The following is a 26,265-nucleotide window of genomic DNA, read 5'->3' on the forward strand; positions in this document are numbered from 1 at the left end:
AGGAGTCTTTCTTGTCAGAGAACTTCACCTCCCCAGGAAGGAGAAAAGCCTAGACCGAGATGCCCCCTGATCTTGGGAAATGGCCAGGCGTTCAGTCTTTCTGTGCCTCCTCCTCCTTCTGACCTCATCTCCTACCTTCTCTGCTCACTTGGCTCCCATCACCCTGCCCTCCTTGCATCCCTAGAACATGGCAGACATCTTACTTCTGTCTGGGGACTTTTGCAGTGTACTGTGGTCTGAATATTTGTGTCTCCTCAAAATTCATATGTTGAAATCCTAATCCCCCAAAATGATGCTATGAGGGGGTGAGGCCCTCATGAATGAGACCTGTGCCTTATAAAAGAGGCTTCAGAAGGACCCCTAAGCCCTTCTGCCATGTGAGGACACATGGAAACTCTGTGACCTGGAAGAGAGAACTCACCTGGCCATACTGGTACCCTGGTATCCAGATCTTAGACTTCTGTGCTCCAGAACCATGAGAACTAAAGTTATGCTCTTATAAGCTACCCAGTCTGTGGTATTTTGTTATAACAGCCCAAGTACACTAAAACATAGTCACCACTCCCTCCATCTACTATCTTTTCCTTCAGATATCCATGGGGAAAACTTGCCAACCTCTTTCAAGTTCTCTCAGTGAGTCCTACACTGATCATCCTATTTTAAAATACAAGCCTTTAGACCCACTAACTCTGCACCACTAATCAATTATACTTCTTTTGGGTTTTTTTTTACAGCAATTATTGCATTCCAATATATTCTTGAATTCATGTACTTACTGGATTTTGGTTTTTTGTCTGTCACCTTCCACTAAAATAAACAAAAGATAATATACTTTTTATGCATACCAAATTTAAGAGCAAAGTAGGCACTTAAGTAGTATCTGTTGGATAGATGGATGGATGGATAGATGGATGGGTAGATGGATGTCTACCGGGCCAAAGTCTAGGGCAACTAAGCACTTTTTGCTCCAGCCAACTTTAGTCCCCTAAGAAGTAAGGATCAGGAGTTGAGAGAAGGATGTTGGCTAGTTTTCTATGTACTGATTTGGAAAAGCATGAAAACATTAACTCTAATTACATAATAATAGAAGAAGGATCTTACATTTACTGAAAATCTCTTTGGTTTCAGTCAATTCTGCATGTTACATCACATAGCAATTCCATTTTACAGATCCAAAAAGTCAAGTTCAGAAAGAAACTAGGTTGCTGGCTCAAGGTCACATAGCAAGCAAGAGGACTCAAATTAACCATCAAATCAAGAGCAATATGGATCCCATGTCCAAAGGCTTTCCCTACACCATCATTACAGTCCTTCACTTGGTGACACACAGGATGCTAACACTCCCTCTTCCTCATCTTCCTAGAGGACAGGCAGCATTTTGAGTTGGGGAAAATTAGCTCTGTAAGAATGCTAGGTAAGATGTTCTTTGGCCCCATCTGAGTATCAAATCAATGTCCCCTCTAACCCAATGAGTCCCCATGTTAATGTTGTAGTACATATGCATGTTTGTTAGTTTTGGGGTGTGTCCTCTAGTGTTTTTTTACTAATAATAGTGCCTTATATGACTGAGAAATTTTACAAAGTGGAGAAGATCTAAGGTTATCTTAAGAGCATCACTCTGACTTTTCTATGTTCTTGCTTAAGTTGGAGAAAAATGGATGGAGTTACAACTGCTGGATAAACTAAAGGAATGAGCTTCCCATGTGAATGTTCCGTATTGCATGGGTCCGCTTGGCCCATGGCTGGCCAAAGATCTGTGTGGTGGGGCTGGAACTGGTTCTGCTCCTGAGCCACAAGGGTCTGCAACAGATATGAATGTTCATATCACTTACACAAAGCGGTAAAAAGAGTATTATTTTTTTTTGTCTTAAGTAGGATTTAATATCTCTTTTAAGTCCCCATTTTGGCAGACACAAACATTTAATCTCAATAGATTTAAGAGTCATCCTGTCACTTGGGCTGTGGTCTCCCTTATTGTGGGGCAACAGGTATCAGATGCCAAACTTTTCTGAGGATGGAGGTGAAACATGGGTCCTATCAGCAGTCTCTGCCGACTGCTGTTCATCATTCTGGAAACTGGCAGGAAGACCTCTTCATGTCCACTACCTTCTCCATCCATGTTGTCATCACCTATTCCCTGGAATCACAGAGAATGATCCTATTGCCCTTCTGCTCAGGGCCACCAAGAACTCTCCCTTCCCATGAGATGTTCCTGGAAATCTGAGGCAACCCAGAGGCAAAGCCCGGGTCTTCTCTTCCACAAACCAATGGGGCACTAGGTCTCATTCTGGAATCCAGGATACAGGGTGCCTCATGCAGTACTCATGAACAGCTGAATTTCCCCTTTGGTCCCCTGACTCTCTTCTCTGTGGACTTTCTACCTCATACGGGGGCAAGTTTGCCTGTATCCTTATCTCTTCTTGTTCATTCACTGATAGCCGGCATTTTATGCCCCCAATTCTTTGTGGCTTAGGATTTTGAAGATAAAAGTTTATGTTTTCCAATTTCCAAAGCATTTCCCTTCCAAATTCACCTTAAAACTCAAAACCCTAGAATTGACTTCTTTATTTTCTAGACCTCACTGTAATAACTCTAACTTGAGACAGCAGACCCTTCAGAGTCTGTATTGCATAAAGAAGAGCTGTGAGCTTTAAAAAAAAAGTTGGTAGGAATAAAAACACATTAGCGAAATAATGGTCTACTAGATACCTTAATCAATGAGGAAAATCCATGGGCCAACACATCCAAAACCATGACAACATTGCTAACTATGAGCTGTTAGGCATAATCTCTGTTACAGAAGACAGAGAAATAAGGAGAATCCTGAGAATCTTCAGATGCAGTTTAGTTGTTCACTGTCTTGATTTCTGATGGGTTTGTGTCTGTCCAAGGCTGAAAACTCTGTTTTTATTTTCACCATCATTTTGGCTAACCCTTTAGTTATTCTGTGCCCTAGTCCAGTGGTGCTCAAACTTTACCATACATACGAGTCAGCTGGAGGCCTTGTCAAAATGAAGACGGATTCAGCAGGTCTGGGATGAAGCCTGAGATTCTGTATTACTAAGGAGCTCCCAGAGGCTGCTGGCCGTGCTGGTCCATGCATACATGACATTTTGAGTACAAGGTAATAGTTTCATTTCACCTGAAATTTCTCCATATTCCTCCTCAACTCCAAGCATGCAAAAGACTAGTCATTTTTTTTTAATTTTTTATGTTTTTCACTCATACGTGGATCCTGAAAAGCTTAACAGAGAACCATGGGGGAGGGGAAGAGGGGAAAAGTTACAGAGAGGAAGGGAGGCAAATCATAAGAGACTTAAATACTGAGAACAAACTGAGGGTTGATGGGGGTGGGGGAGAGGGGAAAGTGGGTGATGGGTATTGAGGAGGGCACCTGTTGGGATGAGCACTGGGTGTTGGATCTTTATAGTTTTCATTGTTCAGATCATGAATCCTCAATGCCTCACATCATCCACCTCCTGTCCAGGGGGTTTGGATACATATACCTCATGTGTCCTAACACACCACACAGCACTCTAATTTTAGTTTACCCTCCTTATTTTTCTTCCACACCATGCATGAGCAGGTTAAATCTGGGAATTCTTTTTCTCCTTTCTTAGGACCTCATACAATGTGCCGCCGAAATCTGATAACACTGACTGCTTAAATGAATGAATGAATGAATGAATGAATGAAACTTAGGGTTCACCATGTAAGCAAAGGTACAAATAATGTGAACTGTAGGCAGATGTACACAGAGGGAAACCCCTCCCCCCCCCCCAATCTCATGTCTTGACGGGAACAGGCCAACGCAGTGTGTAGGTTCAGACCATTATGGAATTCTGTCCTGTCACTAATGGGAGGAATCAAGCACTGGAAGTATCTGGGAAAAGGATGCATCTTGTACCTCAGCCCTTTGGGGTGGGCACAACCAGGGAGAGGTGAGGACAAAGATTTGCCTGTTCCCCAGAGCTCTAGGGAGAACCTCCTTGCGTAGCACAGGTCACAAGGGGAGGCCCATGGCGATGATTACCTTTTGAAGATGGTGGATTCATTTCTGCAAGAGCCAATTCCAGCTTTGTTCCCATTAATCCCTTGCTTGATGAGAACGGCGGGGTGTACCGCTAATGGTTTCTGGTTGCTCGTGGGCTGATGTGAAATGCATGTGATAATTAGCTAACTAAATTAGTTCTGTTCTCATTATTTTTTATATAAAACAGTTTTGTAGGGATGGCTTTTTTTACAATGATTTCTGGTCTAATTTCTCATTATCACCATTGGAAAAAAAAAGCTGGTAACATTTTTCCCCCATTCTCTAGGGTATCTCTCCCACTCACCACTCACCAAACCCACTAGAGTATGACCTGTTATGTACGTTAAGCACTAAAATCATGGGGATGTGTTCCTCTTCTGTCTTTTCCTTCGGATCACAGCACAACCATCACTGTTGGGTTTCCTCTTGGTATTCACAGATTAGGAGAGATTATCTTCATGACTCTAAATGCAGATGGAGGCATATGAGATTTAGCCTAGTGTTCTGCTACTACAAGCACTAGGACTCCCCACCCCAACATGTGAACATTCCAGCTCTATGACATGAGCCACTCTCTGGGATCTTGCCCATCTGTCCTCAGCCTCAGCCACCTGGTGATTATGCAGAAATGGAATGTGGCTTTTTTTGTCCTGGCCTGGCCATTAGGTTTTAGGGCCTTACAGATCCTTGCATATCCAACCTGACGTGGAGGGCTCCCTGGAGGGTTTTTCATAGCTTTGCGTTGAGTTGTTTTAAATAAGTTGCATTTGTGCCTCCTTCCTAGAGGTGGTTTCTTATTGTCGAACAAATCAATACTGGGCAGCCTCATATGTGGGAAAGTTCCTAGAAAATGTTGTGAATTTGATTGCATGACTTAACCCACCTGCATTTTAGCAACTTCAGCAAAGTAAGACATCCTCTGGGGTTCGATTACACGAAATGTGATAAAATGATGCTGGTGTATGGTGCATCAAGATTCAATTCTCATACCAACTGAGTTACCTTGGTATTACTTTTTAAAGATTGCCATAGATCCTCCGGCGCTCTCTGCAATGACAGGTGGTGTCAAATTTCCTCTCCTTTCACTGGAGCTGGTCTTAGTGACTGACTTCACCAAAAGAAGTGACATTCTGAGACTTCTGAAGACAGGACGTCGGACCTCTGGGGCTGCTCACTGCCCTGTCTAGAAGATTCCAGCCACAAACTAATGGCTCTGACAATCCTCACACTGCCATGCTGTGAGGAAACCCACATTCACCACGTGGAAGGTCACATGGAGAGAAAGAGAGAAATGCTCAGCCAGGCCCCTGCTGATCAAACCATCTCAAGTGACACGGAGACTAAAAAGGTGCCATCTTGGACGTCCAGCTCAGCAGCATTTTCGGGTGACTTTAGCCCCAGCTGAGCATTAGAAGGCTTGAGCAAGAACCATCCGGGTGAGCCAAGCGTTCCCATGAAGCCACGAGAGATCGTAGAATTGTTTTAGGCCACCGAATTTTAGAAAATTTGCTGAGCAGCAATGGGTTGCTAGATTATATGAGCCGGTAGCTCAGTTTCCACATCTGTGAAACAGAAATACCGATACCCAGCACATGTGGATATTGAGAGGATTTAAATGCAAACAGGTAAATGTCCTAGCATATGACCTGGCAAGAAGAGATTCTTAATAAATTCACTTCCCCGGTCCCTCCTACTTCTAACAATCTTTATGTTTGTGACGATAAAATTTGCAGGTCTGTATTTGGCTGACAATCTATGCATTTGCAATTATAAAATTTGTGGGGCTCTATTTGGCATCCTAAGTTCATATGTCTGAAGCCCCCTCAGAAAGGGGTTGCACTTAAAAATCATCCATTTAGGGGCGCCTGGGTGGCGCAGTCGGTTAAGCGTCCGACTTGAGCCAGGTCACGATCTCGGTCTGTGAGTTCGAGCCCCGCGTCGGGCTCTGGGCTGATGGCTCAGAGCCTGGAGCCTGTTTCCGATTCTGTGTCTCCCTCTCTCTCTGCCCCTCCCCTGTTCATGCTCTGTCTCTCTCTGTCCCCCCAAAAATAAATAAACGTTGAAAAAAAAATTAAAAAAAAAATCATCCATTTATTTTGTCAGTCACTATTTTCAATAACAACAGCTAAATCGTAACTATCCAGAAACACCAAAGAAGGCATTATCTAGACAGTTAAGCTTTGCAGAGATCTCAGTGCACATTTTTATAATTTTCAAAACCTTTTGAAAAATCCTTCTAATTTCGACATCTTTTTAGCATTTATTACACTTTTTTTTCATGCTACTGAGGCACAATATACTGAACGTAACGTACAGGCTTACTGATCGCTCAGGGATTAGAAAAACTAGTTACTGTATTTCATCGTCATACAGTTATTTGTCCATAAGGTACAGGTCTGTGGTTACTATATTTTTTTTTTCTCTTGTTGAGTGGATTCAACAAGAATCCCGCCCATGTCTTTCTATTAATAGATCAGGTGTCACATCTTAGAACTGACAGTGTAATTGCTGCTGGGAAACCTTTCTGGAAGTACTGGGGTCCCTGGCCAGACTGTAGATGCCTGCCTTTAGGTCTGATGGCCATCCCTGGTCTTGTCAGCTATGACAGGTATGGGTAACATGACATAAAACATAATGACCTATTGGGTAGGAATTCTACAGAAATAGCAAGAGAGTCTCCTGCTTGCCCCGGGAGGCACACACTAACTAATACCAGGCCACTCAGGGGTCATTTGAAGTCCACCTAATATCTAATACACTAAAGTTGTTCCCACTCTGTTATTCTTCCTGTCCCCATATTAACCCACCCTGTAGGACTTATTTCCTGATTTGCTGTCTGCTTCTCCTTATGGGATAAAAGAGCCTCTTGGAAACTCAAACCACGTGACTGGAGCCTTAAAAGTATTCCAAACCCTTGGCAATCCTAATTCTTTCTCCCTGGAGTCCAGATTTGTTCCAATCAGCTGCTATCTGGGAACTTAATTCACATACGAAACAGGATCTAGAACCAAAACTCCACTATCATTGAGTATTCCTGATCCCTAGATGCTAATATGGAAAAAGGGACAAAATAAAACCTGGGTCAGTGCAATTCAGGATGAGCTGAAGGTCGTCTCTTCTGGGCAGCACTGCACGGTTATTACCATCACCCCAATCATCCTCATAACGATTTCTAACATTCAGGGAGTAACTCAACATGTTCTTCCCACAACTTACTCTCACGAGCTACATCCTACTCTTATGCACATTGCATAGAGAAGGAATGGAGGGCAGAGAGCTTGAGAGAAATTCCCAAAGCTTGACCGTGAGTGAGGAGAGCCAGGATTCAAACCCAGGCAGGCAGACAACAGAGTTTTTCCTATCACTGCTGCACTGTACGAAGCCTCGCAAATGCCAACCCCACGCCTGGCCTTCACACCCGTCTCTCTCTTCTTTTCAAGTGTCAGCCGGATGCCTCATGGCCCGGGTCCTGTGTACTGTCACCGTGTCTAGTAACCATTTTGGAGGTTTCTTCAGATCCTGTGTCAACATAATGAGAGAAGTTTGAAGACACTCAAGAAATTAGCAACCCTGGGGCTCCTGAGTGGCTCAGTTGGTCAAACCTCTGACTCTTGGTTTCAGCTCAGGTCATGATCTTCTCGTTCTTGAGTTCCAGAGCCATGTCTGGCTCCACACTGACAGTGGGAGACTGCTTGAGATTCTCTCTCTCCCTCGCTCTCTGCCCCTCCCCCACTCAGTCTCTCTCCTTCCATCTCTCTCTCTCTCTGTCTCTCTCTCAAAATAAATAAGTAAACATTTTTTTAATTAGCAATTTTGACCTCAAAACAAGATCCCTTACATTCCTCCTGTCCAACAGTGTCTTGTTGACAGGATTTTAATCTTTCATACTGTTTAAAGTATTACATTCTTGGGAACATACCTCAAAACTTCCACATTGCTTGTCAACATTTTTCTGGTTCTGCCCTACTTTTGATGCTTAATTCCTGAAGGGAAAAGAATAAGTAACGATGAGAATTACCAGGAAGCAACACCGTTTCTTCTCACCCACAGATCCTTCTCATCTTTCATTTTGCTTAAAATTAAGTGGAAATGATTTAATAAATTAGTGAAGTCCATAAATATCACTCAGAAATACTGATTTTATAGCTAACAATTTCTACTTAATTTCTCTTTATCTACTTTAAAAAATAACAGCTCTTTGCCAAGGTCTTAATTAAGCTTAAATGCTCAGTGCCTGTTTTTTGTCTTATTAATAGGGGATTTAAAATTCTCCTCACCATTTTATTTTTAGCCTGGGTCCATCTTTTGCTTCAATAATGTAACAGGTCAGCTAGCCTGTATTTTCAGTCTTCATTTCTTGAAGCTATGGGTATCTTAGCTTCTCAGGGGATTCAAATGGATCCCCTGGAGAATTGAGTTTGGTTTTCTGCTGCACATATGACATTCTTAGAAACCCTGATCCAGTAACTTTTTATATACATGAACACAGAGGGATCAAAATGTAGATGCCCTTAACAATAATGGTTTAGAGATAAGGATCTTCTCATTTTGTTTTATCCTGTGATTTCTTAGAAATGACAAATAATAGGATGCTTGTGTTGGCTCTGAACTGCACAAACACTAATTAAGATGATTAAGAAATTGCCTTTGTAACAGCACATTCTACCCCAAGACTACTAAAGAGATTTCAGTCAAAGTAGGTCCAAAGCTTCTTGAAATATGTTGTTTCTCCCTTTCCTTGTACCTCCCTTACCCGGAGACAAACAATAAATAGCAAATACAATGAGAAACAGGGCGATAGAGAGAGAGGACACAAGATGTAATTTAAACAAAATGAAACAAAACTCTTGGCTCTAAAAATGAGAGGCTCAGTTGAGGATGTGGCAAACAGGAGTTGCTTCTAGGACACAGTCAATGATGAGGATATTTCTCATCGAATTCTTAAGTGTAAGTAGTCAGGAAAGCAATTCATTTTGAAATGAGCATACATGGGATTTTTAGTGCTTTCATTTGGATGTAATCTAGGACCAAAACCTGAACCATTAATCTCAGCTGCTATGTCCTAACCAGCCTGGATCCTGTTCTTACCTTATGTTTATGTGGTTTCTCTGTAATTTGGTGCCCCTGGTAGGAGATGGTTTTGCTTAACATTATAGAGGGCCGATTAAGGTTAGAGTACACCTCCCTCACAAACTAACTCCATCCTAACTGACTGCTACTTTGGAATTGAGTCCAAGGAAACTCTTTAGCACTGAATAATAATCTTTAGTTCCTCAGCTGGAGAGGTATAGCCTGGTTCCTTCCATTTATTCCTATCTGATCAGCTATATTCTATACCTTTGTGTATTTCTCAGTAGTACTCTAGGTTAATTACATTTGACCTTTCTGTAAGCTAGAAGAGCCAAAGTCCATTCTTTACTTTAACCTTTGAGGTTTCCTATGCTCTTTAATGTTTGGTCTGTATCATCTGGATCAACCTAAGGTAGGAAGAGTTATAGACCTTCAAAACGGTCCTCTCCTTAAACCTATCTTCCCAGGACACAGGTCCAAGGGAACTCTTGGGAGCAATTAGTGAAGGGCTGGTGCAGAGAATATTATAGGAAGCTAGCAGGAGGGCAGAACAACCCAAGACAGAAGTTGTTTTTTGCAGAAGAGCATTAAGAGACAGAGGTGGTACTGAATGAGGGTCATGACAATCTATACCTACATATGTGAAGAAGCATGGGATTCCATTCTGAAAAAGGAGAATTGGGACTCAGGGAGGTATTTGCTAATAAGACACAGAATGCTAGATACGTCTTTGCTGTCAATTTATACTAGGAGGCCAGTATTATCCTGAAACCAAAAACAGACAAAGATAACACAAGAAAATAAAACTATAGATAAATATCCCTTATGAATAGGGACCCCCAAATCCTCAACAAAGTGCTGGCTAAATGAATCTAGCAATGTATTAAAAGGATTATACACCAAGACCAAGTGATATTTACCCCAGGATTATAACGTTGGTTTAACACATGAAAATCAATTCAAGTAATAAATTATGCTAATAATAAAGGCAAAAGCTCTAAGATCACCTTCGTAAATGGAGAAAAAATGATTTTACAAAATTCAGTATCATCTCATGATAAAGCAGTCAACAAACTGGGAACTGAAGGGAGATGCTTCAGACTAATAAAGGCCATCTATGAACAACCCGCAGCTAACATATTCCTGATGGTGAGAAACTGGATGTTTTGTAAACAAATCCTGTTTCGCCACTCCTATTAAACATTGTACTGGAGGTTCTTCCCAGGGTGTTTAAATAAGAAAAGGAAAATATAAATCATCCAGATTGAGAAAAAAACAGGTAAAGTTATCACTATTTACAGATGACAGGATCTTGTGTATAAAAATCTACAGGAACACAATTAGAAGTAACAAGTAAGTTTAGCAAGATTACCGAAAAAACTATCAATAGACCAAATTTCTGTACCTTAGCAATAAACAATGCTTAAAAAGCAATTATATTTATAATAGTATCAAAAATAATAAATACTTAGGAACAAATTTAACTTAAGTGTAAGAATTGTATGCTGAAAACTATAGTTTTCATAGTTAAAACTATAGTTTATAGTTAAAAAGTTAAAGACCTAAATAAACAAAAAGACACCCCTTGCCAAAGATCAGAAGACTGGATATGTTAAAATGTCAATAATACTCAAATTGGTCCACAGATCAATGAAATTTACATCAATATTCCAACTGCCTTTTTTTTCCTTGGAATTGACAAACTGATCATAAAATTCATATGGAAATGAAAGAGACTCAAAATAGCCAAATCAATCTTGAAATACATGAACAAAATTAGAAGGTCCAATGATCATTTCAAGCCTTAAGCACAAAGCTAAAATAATGAATACAAAGTAATCATACTGCCCATGAATAGGTGAATAGACTATTAAGTAGAATTGAAAGTCCAGAAATAAATATTATATTTGTGGTCAACTGGCTTTCAACAAGTGTTCCAAAACAATTAAATGAGGAGAATAATGGTTTTCCCAACAGATGCTGAGACAACTGGAAGCCCACATGTAAAAAAAAATGAATTTCGACCCCTTCCTAACACCATATACAAAAATTAACTCAAAGTGGATTGAAGACCTAAAGGTAAAAGCTAACCCTATGAAATTCTTAGAAGAGATCGTAAGGGTAACTCCCATGATTTTTAATCAGGCAATAGTTTCTTAGAAATTCAAAATCACAAGTGACAAAATAAAAACAGATAAATTGGATTTCATCAAAATTTTAAAATTTTGTGTTTCAAAGACATCATCCAGAAAGTGAAAAGGCAGGGGCACCTGGGTGGCTCAGTGGGTTAAGGGTCCAACTCTTGATTTTGGCTCATGTCATGATCTCACAGTTTGTGAGATTGAGTCTTGCATTGGGCACTGCACTGACAGGGTAGAGCCTGCTTGGGATTCTCTCTCCCTTTCTCTCTCTGCCAGTCCTCCACTTGTGCATGCTCTCTCTCTCTCTCTCTCTCTCTCTCTCTCTCTCTCTCTCAAAATAAATAAATAAACATTAAAAAAGTGAAAAGACAACTCACAGAATGGGAGAAAATATTTGAAATTTATATGACTAAGAGACTTGTATATAGAATATATAAAGAACTCTTACAATTAAGCACACAGTGGCACCTGGGTGGCTCAGTCGTTGAGCAGCCAACTCTTGATTTCAGTGATTTCAGTTCAAGGTCATGACCTTCAGGGTTGTGTGATTGAGTCCTGTGTCAGGCTCCACACTGAGGGTGGAATTTAAGATTCTTTCCCTCTATCCCTCCCCTGCTCATGCTCTCACTCTCTCTCTCTCTTTCAAATAAAAACTTTAAAAAAAAAGCACAATATCTGAATAGATATATTTCCAAGAAGTTATACAAATGACCAATGATACTTTATTGATCCCCAATAAAGCTACTGAGGTATATGTATGGGGTCCTTAGTCCTACAACCACACAAACTTAATTCTGCCAACAACTTACATGAGCTGGGAAGTAAGTAAATTCTTCCCCCAAACCTCCTGGGAAGAGTCAAGGTATTGCTAATACATTAATTTCAGCCTTGGGGGTCCCTGAGCAGAGAACCCAGTTTTGCCTATCCAGATGTCTGCCCTACAGAACTGTGAGACCATAATGGAAGTTGGTTTAAGTGACTACATTTATGGCGATTTGTTATATAGCAACAGAAAACTAATGTATGTTCCTTACATCTTAAAAAATGAAATTCTTCCTAAGACCACACATCTTCCCCTATTTGTCAATCACTTCTTTATAGGAAACATTCTCAGAAGAATTATTATCTTCATTTTCTTACCTCCTGCTCACTCCTCAGTACACTCCAACATGGCTTCTGAACTCAACCTTCCATTAAGGAAGTATTTCCAGTCTCACCCAAGAACTCTTGATTACTAAAACTGGTGTGCACTTTAAAGAACTCACGTTTCCTGATATTTTAGCAGTACTTGGCCCAGTTAATCTTCCTCTTCATAAAACTCTTTACTTGCCTTCACTTCTGTGACAGCCCTGAATTTCTCCAGCTGCCCCTTTCCCTGTTTCCTGTTTCACCTCTTCCCCTCAGGAATTGTGTGCCGATGTCCCTCAACATTTGATTTTACCCTCTCTCTTCTTGCTCTGTTCTTTAAAAGAGGTAGTAAACATGTGGCTCACCTATTTTTCTCAATATCTAAATATTTAGCTCATTTAATATCCACAGTATCCCTGTGATAGAGTTCAGACAAAACTTGATCGTGCCCAAGACCACATACTAATTAATAAACAGTGCTGGGTTTCTAATCCAGGCAGCCCAGAGGCTGGTGAAACCTCTATACTATATCACATCCAGGCTTTCTTATCTCCATCCTTTACTTCACATATCTGTAGGCCGATGACTCCAATGTTTTATCTCCAATTCTGACCTTTCCCCTAAACTTGAAAACTATACTCAATGGTCTTTTGACAAATAAATTTGCTACCTCAATCTTACCTACTAGTGAATTCAGCACAATCTATCAACTGTGCAAGAAACCCAGTTGCGGTCTCTCAGATCTTCTGTCCCTTACCTTGGATATCTTGGAGGCAAACTCAATATGACCGAAGTCTATATTATCCCCAGCCCTTCCATTGTAGCTATTAGGGCATAGCAAACCATTGCAACATTAGGCTAAATCAGCAGTGTGTTCTTTCTTAGAGATGTGGGGTTGATTAAGAGGTTCCTTTTCTGATTCACTGCGGTTATTCAGTTGGAGGGCCAGCAATCTGAAAAGTCTAAATCATTCTCATGTATGCACTTGATTAGTGCTTGCTGCTTGCTGGGTTGCCTGGGTTTTCTTTCCAATGTGGCCTTTTATCTACCAGTAGGTCAGACCAGCTTGCAAACATTACAAGGGAGAGAAAGCAGAACCCATAGGAACTTCAAGGCTCCATCTCAGGAGTATTTTAATGTCAATTACAACATATTCTGTTGATCAAAGTAGGTTCTGAGATGAAACCAGGTCCAAGGAAATAGATTCTACCTCTTAATGGGAGATATATGACTTCATCTGCATAACCACTTACCTACTACAAACTACCATCACCTTTGCGTGGGATACTGAGATAAGCTTTACTTTTGTGTCCCTCTAGCCCACCCTGCTTTGTAGCCAGATTTATAATTCAAAAAGAAAATCTGCGTGTGGAACTACCATACCTCAGTCCAACACTTAAATCATCATCATTTTCATCATCCTCCAAAAAATTTTCAAATTTTTTAACATTTACTTATTATTGAGAGACAGAGACACAGAGCATGAGCAGGGGAGGGGTAGAGAGAACGGAGACACAGAATCTGAAGTAGGGTCCAGGCTGTGAGCTGTCAGCACAGAGCCCAATGCAGGGGTCGAACTCACGAACTGTGAGATCATGACCTGAGCTGAGGTCTGTCGCCTAACTGAGCCACCAAGGCGCCCCCCCACCCAAATTTTTAGTATGATCTGAAAAGCAGTGTGATTTGGCCTCCTTTTTCTTCCACGGTCTCTTCAAGCTCAGGGCCTTTGCACATGTTATTTCTTCCTCCACCTGGAATGCTCACCTGCACCCCCATTCAGTTGGCTATCCCCTAGGCAATCTTTAGATTTTATCTCAAACATCACTTTTTAGCAGAACTTTTCCATGACTCCAGATGAGCTAAACATCTCCTGTCATAGCCTTTTCACATCACCAGGAGCTTATCCTTCACAACACTTAGTAGAGTTGTTATTTTGTAAGTATAGTTTTACTCATTTGATTAGTAACTCTCACCCCACTTAAATGGTAAATTCTGTCAAGGCAGAGCCCAAGCAGGTTTTTATATCTTATGCCCAGAGCTATGTCTGGGACAATAAGTAAGTGTGCAATAATAATTTAGTTAAATGAATGAATGTTGTATGAATAGCTGGAGGCATGCAGCTATTTTATTTATATCATACTTCTCCATTTACCAGCGATGTAACACTCATGTAACTTGCCCCCACCCTGGCCTAGAATTCTTATGTGTAAAAAAATGCATAGCAATGTTATGTGATTCCTAATCGCACCATTTTCAGTATTGATTAGAAGAGATAATATAGTTAACGTGGTTCTAGCATAGTGCCTGGAATACAGTAAATGCTCGCTGTTCTGGCAACATGAAGTATGCATACTTCATCATGTAACAAAGATCTAGAGAAGAGTGTGATTTGAGGAGTACTATAACTGCAGTGTGTGTGTGTGTGTGTGTGTGTGTGTGTGTGTGTTGGGCACTGCCCAACTTTCCTTTCCTAAACCACACCTCCAATGGCACTTTGTTATATTAATGGACTCTGACATCCACAATCACATAACCCCCAATGCCCTCACAGGAAGACATCATGCAATTCAGATATCTTCAATCGTAAAGTGGGGGGATCCTTCTGATTCTAAACTCGCAGTGCTGTCCCTCAGATCAAGTCAGATAACGCACACAGACTTGCTTCTTCACATTATGAAACGCTATCTGTGTGTTCTTCTTAATCTACCAAGAGAGTGAAGCCTGATTATGCCTTAGAAATGCCTTCGGGTGCAAGCTCTTTGGTAAAAGGCATTGCTTCTGCAGTGGCACTTGTGAGCAGTGCTATAGTCACCTGTGTGTTTTGTCTCCCTTCGCAACAAGGGCTTCTGAACTCAGGCTTGTTTTACAGGAATCTGAAATAATCAGAAAGCAACAAGAGGGAGGTCCATGGGTGTGCAGCTTAGTCTGGGAGGCAGGGAGTCTGTAATTCACAGTTCCTAGTTCCTGTGACAAAAGCAGCTGACAGCCTGGGGAGGGGGCCTTTTCCAGGCTTGTTTCCCAAGCTTCACACATCACCTTTCACTTGCATCCTCTACCTATAAAAGAAAAGAGAAGAATATTTGGTTTGAGTTGCAGAAGGGGTCCAGTGCTGATAACTGCCCACAATTACAGATATCTATCATGGAATCTTCTTAACTGAGCAGAGCCAGAGAGCCAATTCTAATTTCTTTGTCCAAGTACGATTTCCTCTCCCGGCTCTGTTTTTTTTTTCCCCCCTCACTCTATTTTTAAAGGGGAAGAATCATTGCTGCCTAATTAAATCAAGGACCAGTGTGATGGACTGAATATGTACCCCCAAATACATATACTGAAGCCCTCACCTCCAATGTGATGGCATTTGCAGACAGAGCCCTTGAGAGGTAATTAGGAGGGTCATAAAGGTGGGGTCTCACGATGAGATTACTACCCTAATCAGAAAAGACACTAGACAGCTGGAGATCTCTCTCTCTCTCTCTCTCTCTCTCTCTCTCCACATGCATCCACAGAGGAAAGGGTATGTGAGAATATACAAGATGGTGCTGCCTAGAAGCAAAGACAAGAGGCATCAGAACAAAACCTACCTTGCTGACACCTTCATCTTGGACTTCCATCCTCCAGATCTATGAGGAATACATTTCTTCTGTTAAAGACCCCCAGTCTGTGTATTTTGATATGGCTACCCAAGCTAACCAAAGCAATTAGAGGCCACCATCCAATGAAAAACCAAAGATATAAAAAGATGTGACTTTTGTGACCTCAGAGAAAGCTGTGGCTACTTGGCAAATCAGGTGAAATGTCTTTTCATTTATCACCTGCAGAAGGTGCCTCGGGCCAGAGGGACAGAGTTGCTTTAGTTAGCATTCTCTTAGTGGGGCTCTGCCTTGCTTTTAAACTTCTCTTGATTCAAAGCCCCCCTTGGACTTCTTAATAACATCAGCAAGGGCCAGTCCAGCCGGACATTGATTTTTACCATTTCTAACCTACCATTGGAGATAAACTGTTATTATTAATATTGGTCTCCAAGTACTTCAGATCATCTTGAGAATAGAAGCTTGGACTGAATACTTTCTTAGTTCCTTGTACTTAATTCTTAAGTCCATCCTTGGATTCAACTTTCCAAGAGTGTGGGACCAAGTGGAACAGCAATCCCCCCAGGGTATACTTCCAGAAATGATTAGAGAATTCCCCTCTTTCCTTGGACCTAGGAATTTGGGGGGACCTTCAGTGCTAGAAGTTGCACAGCTGAAAGAATTAAGATCCATGTCAAGGCTTAACACAATCATGTAACCCAGCACTCACTCAATCTTCTCAGAACTCAAGGCTCTAAGTCTGCAAAATGAATGTACCTAACAGTATATTTATGCTTTCTCTGAAAAGAATGGTGCTCTACATGTGTCCCAGCTTCTATGACTTTGGAAAAGAATTTCCAATGCATCTTTTTCTATATTACATGTTCCCAAAGTGTAAAGCAGCAAGCATCAGCATTACCTGGGGATTTACAAGCAACACGTAATGCCGAGTGTCACCCAAAACCTACTAGATCATCAGCTGAGAAGGGGATCCAGTGATCTGTGTTTTCACAAGCCCCTCAGGAGATTCTGATACACAATCAATGTCAAGGACAACGGCAACCCTATTTTCAAGCACTTATACCAACCTAAAAATGAGAAGCTGTGCAAGGTGATCCCATCCCTCTTGGGGAGTTATTGGCTCAGGTTGATTCAACTGTTTCAAAGCCTGTGACTTCTGATCTGTATTTGGTGAACAAGATATCTTTTCTCTTCTCCTGAGTGTGAATGAGGAAAGCTGAGGTGTGGGTTGTTGCTGCTGATGACCATCCTGCACCAGGAAAGAAGCCAGCCTAAGGACAAGATCCACCATGGAAGAGCACAAAAGGAAAGAACTGCAGAGAAATAGACCTAGATTCCTGATACAATCCTGCCCAAAGTCTGAACTGTTGCTATAATTTCTAATTAAGTAATACAATAGATTCTCTTTATCCCTCAGCCAGTTAGACTTGGATTTTCTCTTACTTACACTTAAAACCATCCTAATAGCAATAATAGAGAGTCCACTTAGGAGTCTAGTGTAGAGCCAGGAAATGTACAAGGTTGGCTTATAGCGAGGGGGTGACGGAATTGGGAATGAAGACAAGTAAATGGTTTCTACATATTTGGATATAAGAAATCATGGGGTTTAATTTTGCATGGGAAAAGGAGTGGAGACTATTCTAAGAATCAGAACAGAGGGGTGCCTGTGTGGTTCAGTCGGTTGAGCAACTGACTTTGGCTCAGGTCATGATCTTGCGGTGAGTTTGAACCCGACTCGGGCTCTGTGATGACAGCTCAGAGACTGGAGCCTGCTTTGGATTCTGTGTCTCCCTCTCTCTCTCTGCCTCTCCCCTGCTTGTGCTCTGTCTCTGTCTCTCAAAAATAAATAAACATAACAAACTTTTTTAAAAAGAGTCAGGAACAGAAATAAACCCCAGAACTTTGATCTGCAGGTATTTTAGTATTCTTGCCCCTCTCCCAGCCCCCATGATGTATCCTGCCCGCATGCCACACTTTTTGTCCCTATTATAATCCTCTCTCTTAATCTGTCTTTTCTTTATATCTCAAACTTGTCCATTTCTGGCCCATAGTTTTTCCTGCCCATATTACCCCTCACCCCATTTTCCATTACAAATATTCAAGTAAGGGCACCTGGGTGGCTCAGTCAGTTAAGCATCCAACTCTTGATTTAGGCTTAGGTCATGATCTCACAGTTTGTGAGATTGAACCCTACAGAGGGTTCTGTCCTGACAGTACAGAGCCTGCTTGGGATTCTCTCTCTGCTCCTCTCCTGTTCATGTGCTCTCCCTCTCTTTCTCTCAAAATAAATAAGTAAACATTAAAAAAAAAAGTCAAGGAAACACAAAAATAAATAAAACTTTAATAATCTACACTTATCTCAGAATTTAAAGAATATTCCTTCTAATAATCCATAAATACCAAAAAAAAATGTTTTTGAGTGTTATCTATGGCTGGAGTGCTGAGTATGCTAACAGAAGAAAGCAAATCTTATCCTCAACATTTTTATGGTCAAGAACAATATCAGCCACCTTGGCCTATGAAGGTTCAGGTAGTAAATGCTTTCAGCTTTGTGGGCTGTACAATCTCTGTTATGATTACTCAATTCTGCCATTGCAGAGTGAGTGCAAACATTGATAATATGTAAATATGTAAACGAATGGGTGTGGCTATGTTTCAAACTTTACAAAACAGGCAGCAGACCAGATTTGGACCTTAAGCCATAGTTTGCTGACCACTGATCTAAATAGACGTATAAAAAGGAAATGATAATGCAACATAGTAGAAGCAGAGAGAGTATTTTCTAAGTGAACGGAGTACATAGACAATGCTTAAGGGTACAGTTTTAAGGGATGACTGGGGGCCTCGGTTGGTTAAGGGTCCGACTTTGGCTTGGGTCAAGATCTCACAGTTTATGAGTTCAAGGCCCACATCGTGCTCGACGCTGACAGTGCAAGGCCTGCTTGGGATTGTCACACTCTCCTCTCTCTGTCCCTCTCCCATTCATGCTTTTTCTCTCTCTCAAAATAAATATACTTAAGGGGGAAAAAAAAAACTAGTGTACAATTTTAAGCTAAGGAAATATTTTCATGTTTCTTCTTTGTGGGTCTTGCCCACAGGCCTGCTGTAAGTTAAGGACAAGAGCTTCTGGGACAACTGTCCTTCTACAGGACTGATACAGAAACCAAACTTGTTAAGACTTACTGAGGGATTAGCCTGCTTACCAATCAGAAAGCACAAATTAAAAAGAATATATAGGAAAGTGATTTTGTTATTCCTTACTACATGGATGTAAGAAAATAGTGGACCAAATCGTTATCTTAACTCCCAACTGGATCTTCCCCTTCTTCTTGTGCTGGGAGCCCAAGACCTATGCCCTGTCCTTGAGATACCCAAACCCTATAATAAATTCATAGATAAATGTAGAAATAATCAAATTCTTTATGATATTGAATCTTTATAAAAAGTGCACTTTCCCCTTTTCAGTTCTGCTTTTATGCCTCTCAGTAGAGTTGTGTCATTTCCTTCGAACAATCACTGACCATTTCTCCAGTTTATTCCTGGATAATTTATCTTTTCTGTTGCTCTTGCAAATGGGATAGTCCCTGAATTTAATTTTTTACCTTTACTCTCTGTGTCTAGCAAGTGATTGATTTTTTTTAACATTAATTTTTTAACCAGGAAATTTATAAGAATTATCTTACTATTAAAATAGTTTTTCAGTTAAATATCTTTTTCAAGTATACAACGATACCATGTCAAATATTTATAACTTTGACTGTTTTGTGATCCTCAATACTTCTTTTCTTACTGCATTGACTCACACTTTCAAAACAATTTAAGTGCAAGGTGCTTTGTTCCTTATTTTAATGGCAATACTTCTTGTATTTCACTTATCAATCATGATGTTTACCTTGGATTTCATGTGTATTTATCAGATTAAATATTTATAAATGTATTCATAATTTATTGAATTTTTTATTGGTAGAAGTAAATAAAGAACCCAGAAATAGTTCCCTGTATATATGTGAATTAAAATGGCAAAATTTATTTCTCAAATCAGTGGAAAATGATGGATTATTTAATAAATGGTACTAACAGAATATTATCCATCAGATGAAAATATATTTGAACCCCTATTTTCTACTGTTTCCCAAAGAAACTCCCAGTGGCATAAACACTCCAGTGTTAAAAAAAAACACAATATTGACAACAAAATATACTGTTATCAAAGTTAATAGATGATAAAAATAGGTTTTTACTAAAATTTTTTCAATGCAGATAGATACCAAGGATAGTAGATAAAAGGTCATGCGTGTAATGCCCAAAGAACATTTATAAACTTACCAGTAAAAATATGTAGAATCCAACATTAAAAAATGGCCAACAGCTATAAAAAAAGAAATTCACAAAAGTACATAGTCAAATGGCCAACATACCTGAGGGGCTCAAATTTAATAGCAGAGAGGGAAATATGGAATTTAAATCATAAAGATATATTCTCATAATTATCAGGAAACAAAAAAATATATAGCATCAAAGATAGTGTAGAATGCAGGTAGGCACTGTTATGTTCATTGTACAGATTTGCATTTTTACAGCTTTTGGGGATATGAATCCTACAGCGTCTATTAAATTTTAAAATGCATGTATTTTTCAATCCAGCCATCTTAATCCTGGGAGTCAGTTTTCTGGGAATAAAGCACTGTGGTGGACACTATAGAACACCACCAGATCTCCTCAAGACCGATTCACTAATTCCTCTGCCGGTGAGGAGTGCTGTGTCAGTGTTCAGTCGGGGGAACAGATCTGCTATGTGTGATATAGAATAAGGAACATATTATAGAGAGTAGCCTTGACACAGTCACAGGAGGTGGTGGAGACATCTGTCACCGGGATCTGGTGTAGGGCCCTGAAGTCCCTGTGGGTCACCCAGATCAGCAGGCAAGAAGGAAAGCTGAGCATGGACAAGAGGCAGGGCACATTGAAACTGGGAGGCTGTGCTGCAGTGAACAAAGACAAGCTGTAGTCCAGGCCTCTCACCAGCTCCACCCACAATGCCATGGGACCCTTCATTATGGAGCAGCATGCTCACTTGACCCAGGACTCAGAGAAACTACAGGAATAGATGTGGTGGGAGGGATTATGGGTCCACGCACTCACCAATCAGGTGAGCTGGTAGATTAACAAAAGTGTGTGCAAGTTACCAGCGCCTGGTGGCCTATGTGGACTTTGAGGCATGAGAAGACGTCTGCAGCATTGCTTCTGTCTTCTGAATGTCACACAGCTTTCCTGCATATTTACCACCAACCTGGAACAGTCCGGGGAAAGGGATTCTGGGCAGCCTAGTTCCAAGTTAGCTAAAGTGATATGAGACAAAGCTCTGCAATAATTCCCAGTGAGGTTACTCTCCAGGAAGTATCATCATCTAAAAGGAGCTGCCCCATCCACCCAAGGTCACCCCTTCCCTGAAAGCAGCATCTGATATGGAGGTACAGGGGTTTGGTTTCCCTGCCTCAACTGGGATGACTGAACCAACACCCAATGTCAGAGCTACCCAAACTCCTTGAGCCTTCTGATACAACTGCTCTGCTATTCAACTTCTACTTCTGCCCAAACCTCGTGTCTCACCCCAAACAGATATTGTCCCCAGGAGCAATCTCCAATAAGCCTCCTGCAGCAATTCCCAGGCACTCGGAATCTGTTTTCCCGGAAACCCAACCTATTACAATTACACACAGCTATCTTATAATGCATTGCTTATAGTGACAAAATGAGGAAATCATGTGAATTCAAATTATAGGTTAAATATATTATGATATACCCACACCGTAGAATATTTACTAGAAATAAAATGTCCAGAGCTAGAGATGTGGATGTGGAAGGAATCCCACCAGGTGTTTTGTTGAGGGAGAAAAACGATATACAGAAAATTCTGTATATTATAAAAATATTTTTTGTGGGGCGCCCGGGTGGCGCAGTCGGTTAAGCGTCCGACTTCAGCCAGGTCACGATCTCGCGGTCCGTGAGTTCGAGCCCCGCGTCGGGCTCTGGGCTGATGGCTCAGAGCCTGGAGCCTGTTTCCGATTCTGTGTCTCCCTCTCTCTCTGCCCCTCCCCCGTTCATGTTCTGTCTCTCTCTGTCCCAAAAATAAATACATGTTGAAAAAAAAAATTTTTTAATATTTTTTGTTAAATAATGTCAAAACTCATGAACAACCTCTTTTTGTATACGGATTTTTGTGTATGTATGGTCCATGGGGATATACGTGCATACATGTATGTTTACTTGTAATTACATGGGCATGAAATTAGAACGTATAATGCTAAGCTGATGACCTGGCTTACTTAGTCGGGAGGATAAAGTTTGAAAGGGAACAAGAGCGAACCAAGCAAAAATGCATATGCTGTTAAGTAAGCTTAAGATCACATCTATACAGGGGCGCCTGGGTGGCTCAGTTGGTTAAGCATCCAACTTCGGCTCAGGTCATGATCTCACAGTTTGTGAGTGCCACCATGGTTTGTGAGTTTGAGCCCTGCATCGGGCTCTGTGCTGACAGCTCAGAGCCTGGAGCCTGGAGCCTGCTTCGGATTCTGTGTCTCCTTCTCTCTCTGCCCCTTCCCAACATGTGCTCCATCTGTCTATGTCTCCCCAAAAAATAAGTGTAAAAAATATGTGTAAGATCACATCTATACAATGATATAAATGATATATTTATGTGTCTCTGTGTGCATGTGTATTTTTTATAAGATTGTTTTTAATTCATTTATTTATTTTGAGAGAGAAAGAGCACAAGCAGGAAAGGGGCAGAGAGAAGGAGAGATAGAATTCCAAGCAGGCTCTGCACTAATGGTGGGGCTCAAACTCACGAACTGTGAGATCATGATGTGAGCTGAGCCAGCCAGGCACCCCTGTGTGTATGTGTCTTTAAAGGATATATATGCATACACTTATGATAAATAAAATACACATAAATAAAATATGATGCATTTATATCTACTTACATTAAATAAATTAAGATGTGCTGCCTTTTCATAAGGTATTGACAACGTAATAAAAATACAACTTAGATCAGAAATAAGTGCTTCACTTTATCAATAGAATTTGGGGTCTATATAGAGATCGTCATTAATAAGTTAGACACAATTTCTAATGTTGTAACATCCATTCCTGTCTGTTAGTATACATTAATCTCTTAATGTGTCATAGGATCCCATTTAGTAATTTATTTATGGTGTTTGGCTCAATATCTTTAAGGAGATTGTTTTATTTTTATTTTTTATTTAGGGGAGCTCTTTGTCTACCACTGTAGTTAGGTCTGGAGAATGAGATGGGGAGAGCATGGTTAGGAGAACATTGGAAGAGTCTCAGGGAGAAACAGTGATTTAGAGGAAGACGGTATATGAGGAGGGACATAAAATTATACCAGAAATATCATGGAAGTGCTAAAGAGAGGCTTTGCTGCTGGATTCGGTGTGAGGGATTGAGATTAGGAAAGGGGACAGGATGGCTGCCAGGCTTCTGTATTTGGAAACTGGGCTGCCATTTATGAGTATTCGGAAGATGGAAGAAAAGACCAGTATAGCATTGGGGCGGGAAGGGAGGAAAAGAAAGACAAGACATGACACTCAAGATTGCTAGGAAATTACAATGCGCTCTCCAAAACATTGCAAAATTGTATTTTTGCCACAATGAGAAAAAAGGATCTAACAAGTGAATCTGTCTTCTCTTTTTTAAATTTACACTCCTCAAAAACTCCCTAGACTCTGAGATGGTGTCCATCTCTGACACATGTGGTAGCAGAGCCCATAAACAGCATACCTGATGTGCCTGACTTCTCAAATACATGGGGCCAGAAGCTCGGAACGGCATTTCTCTGGGGTCCCAATCACGTTAGTCATGAGAGTAGATGCTTAGAGCTATGACTTTTACATCTGAGTTTTGCATCCCAAGTGAAAAAAATTCTCCATCTGTTCATTAACAAACATCTTATGGGGTGCCTGTGTGGCTCAGTCAGTTGAGCACCCGATTTTGGTTCCGGTCATGATCTCACCATTCATGAGTTCAAGCCCTGCGTCAGACTCTGTGCTCTCAGCTCAGAGCCTGGAGTCTGCTTTCGATTCTCTGTCTCCCTCTCTCTCTGCCCCTCCTCTGCTTGTGCTCTGTCTCTCTCTCCCAAAAATAAATAAACATTAAAACAAACTTTTAAACAAACGTCTTGTTCACGTATGTTATGTGGGGTCCTCTAAAGTGTGCAGTCCAGGGGAGGCATCGGTCTGGTCTTAGTCTCAGCTGATGCTAAAGATCAAGACGGAGAGGGAGGAATCAATGTTCTCCCATGACGGTGGGTTTTTAATGAAGGCAAGATGGCGGTAAGTACATCCTCAATGGTGGAGTCCACTGCAGTCTCAGGTGGGAGACTGAGTGCAGACTGAGTGCAGAAAATACAGTTGAAGGGTTAGGAGTGGGGCGTGTGTAGGGAATTGAATCAGAGTAGAATATATCCAAGGACTATAGAAAGAAAAGAAAATCCTAGTTATAATGAACAACCAGGGAGAATTAGATCCCCGAGAGGTAAATAAGAAGAGATGTTATGGAACCAGTTCTTTGCTTAGGCTCCTCCTGCTTCTTAGGCAGTTGGGGTTCTTGAGATGGTAGTAGTTGGGGTTTCTCTCAGCAGTGTGGAGGTGATGCATGGCTATTCACTCAGGTCTCTCTTGTTGAGTCAGCAAAAAATTCCAGGGAATGCATTGTCTAGGTCTTACCTGACAAAACGCATCAGACTGTAATACCAACACACCCCTGGGGGGAGCCTCCTGATCTCGCTGATGCTGCCTGATGTGGGACAAGGAGTCCCAGATCTGTGCTTATTTCCTCATTTTCTTTTTCTTTCTTCTTCTTTTTTTTTGTAACTCCTTCTTTCACTTCCTTCTTTCCAAATTGCATGCCAATTTTTCTTGCCTCAAATACCATGTGGTAATGACAACTGAGTAAAATGTTCCAATTTTTTAATTTATATATTTTATTTTTTCCAGCTTTATTGCAATATAATTGAGACATTTTGTTGTTGTTGTTGTTTTTGTTGTTATGATGAGACTATTAAAGCTGTTTTTTATAGCAACTTCCAAATACACATTTTAAAACTGTAAACCCTAGTCACCGTGCTGTGCCCTAGATCCCCAGAACTCATTCATCTTATAACTAGAAGTTTGTACACTTTGATTTTCTTTTTAAGAAAGTAGAGAATTTGTTTGCATTTCTGGGTGCTTTTTAAAATTTTGGTATCTGTTTTGAGAATTCCTTAGTAGTTTTCATACAAATTATTCGGGAATGTGATTCATATTATTTTCACTTAAGAATTGACTGAGGATTTCTGATTTCCTAATATGTGGTCAATGTTTGTAAATAGTTAAGCATGTGACTTTAGCTCAGGTCATTATCTCATGGTTCATGGGTTTGAGCCCCACATTGGGCTCTGTGCTGACAAGCACAGTCTGGAGCCGGCTTCAGTTTCTATGTCTCCCTCTCTCTCTGTTCCTCCCTTGCTCATGCTCTGTTTCTCTCTGTCTCTCAAAAATATATTCAAAAACTCTAAAAAAAAATTTCAACTGCACTTTCAATACTCTGTGAAACATTTAAAATGTACCTATTCGTTATATGGGAAGAGAGAGAGGTTGAACTCTGCTAGTTAACATTTTTTCTATTTTTTTCCCTTTTATTACCTGCAATTCTTGGTTACACATTTTAATTATTTTGTTATTTGGTGCATGAAGACTCATGAGCATTTGGTTCTCTATGTGTTTGTGCCCTTTATTATGATAAAGCACTGTTGTCATTTATGTTTGTATCTTGGATTGAATTTGATGTTAGTATCACGGCCTTTGATTTATGTTTTGTTTGTGTTTGCCTCGTGTGATTTTAGTCTGTATGTCACTTTCAACTCTGATGTGTCCATTTCAGATAAGTCTCCTATAGATAGCATGTAGTTAGGTTTTATTTTTTTTGATATAATCTGAGCCTTTTTCTTTCAATGGCTTAGTTTATCCCACTGACATTTCTTGCTATAACAGATATTTTTGTTCTGAACTCTGTCATTTATGCTATTCCATTTGTTTTTAATGTTTCTCTTATGGTACCTGTTATTTGCTCCACAGCCAATGTTTTCACTCACTTTGTATGATTTGGGTTTTAGTTTTCATATAATGTTTATAGACTCTATTTCCTGTATCATTGCCTTTATAACTTTAAATACCATAATTTATACAAATATCCTTACTAATCTATCAATTTCAAGCAGTATCAAATAAAAAGTGAGGACTGTAAT

The sequence above is a fragment of the Prionailurus bengalensis genome, chromosome B3, assembly GCF_016509475.1.
Source record: "Prionailurus bengalensis isolate Pbe53 chromosome B3, Fcat_Pben_1.1_paternal_pri, whole genome shotgun sequence".
NCBI lineage: Eukaryota > Metazoa > Chordata > Mammalia > Carnivora > Felidae > Prionailurus > Prionailurus bengalensis.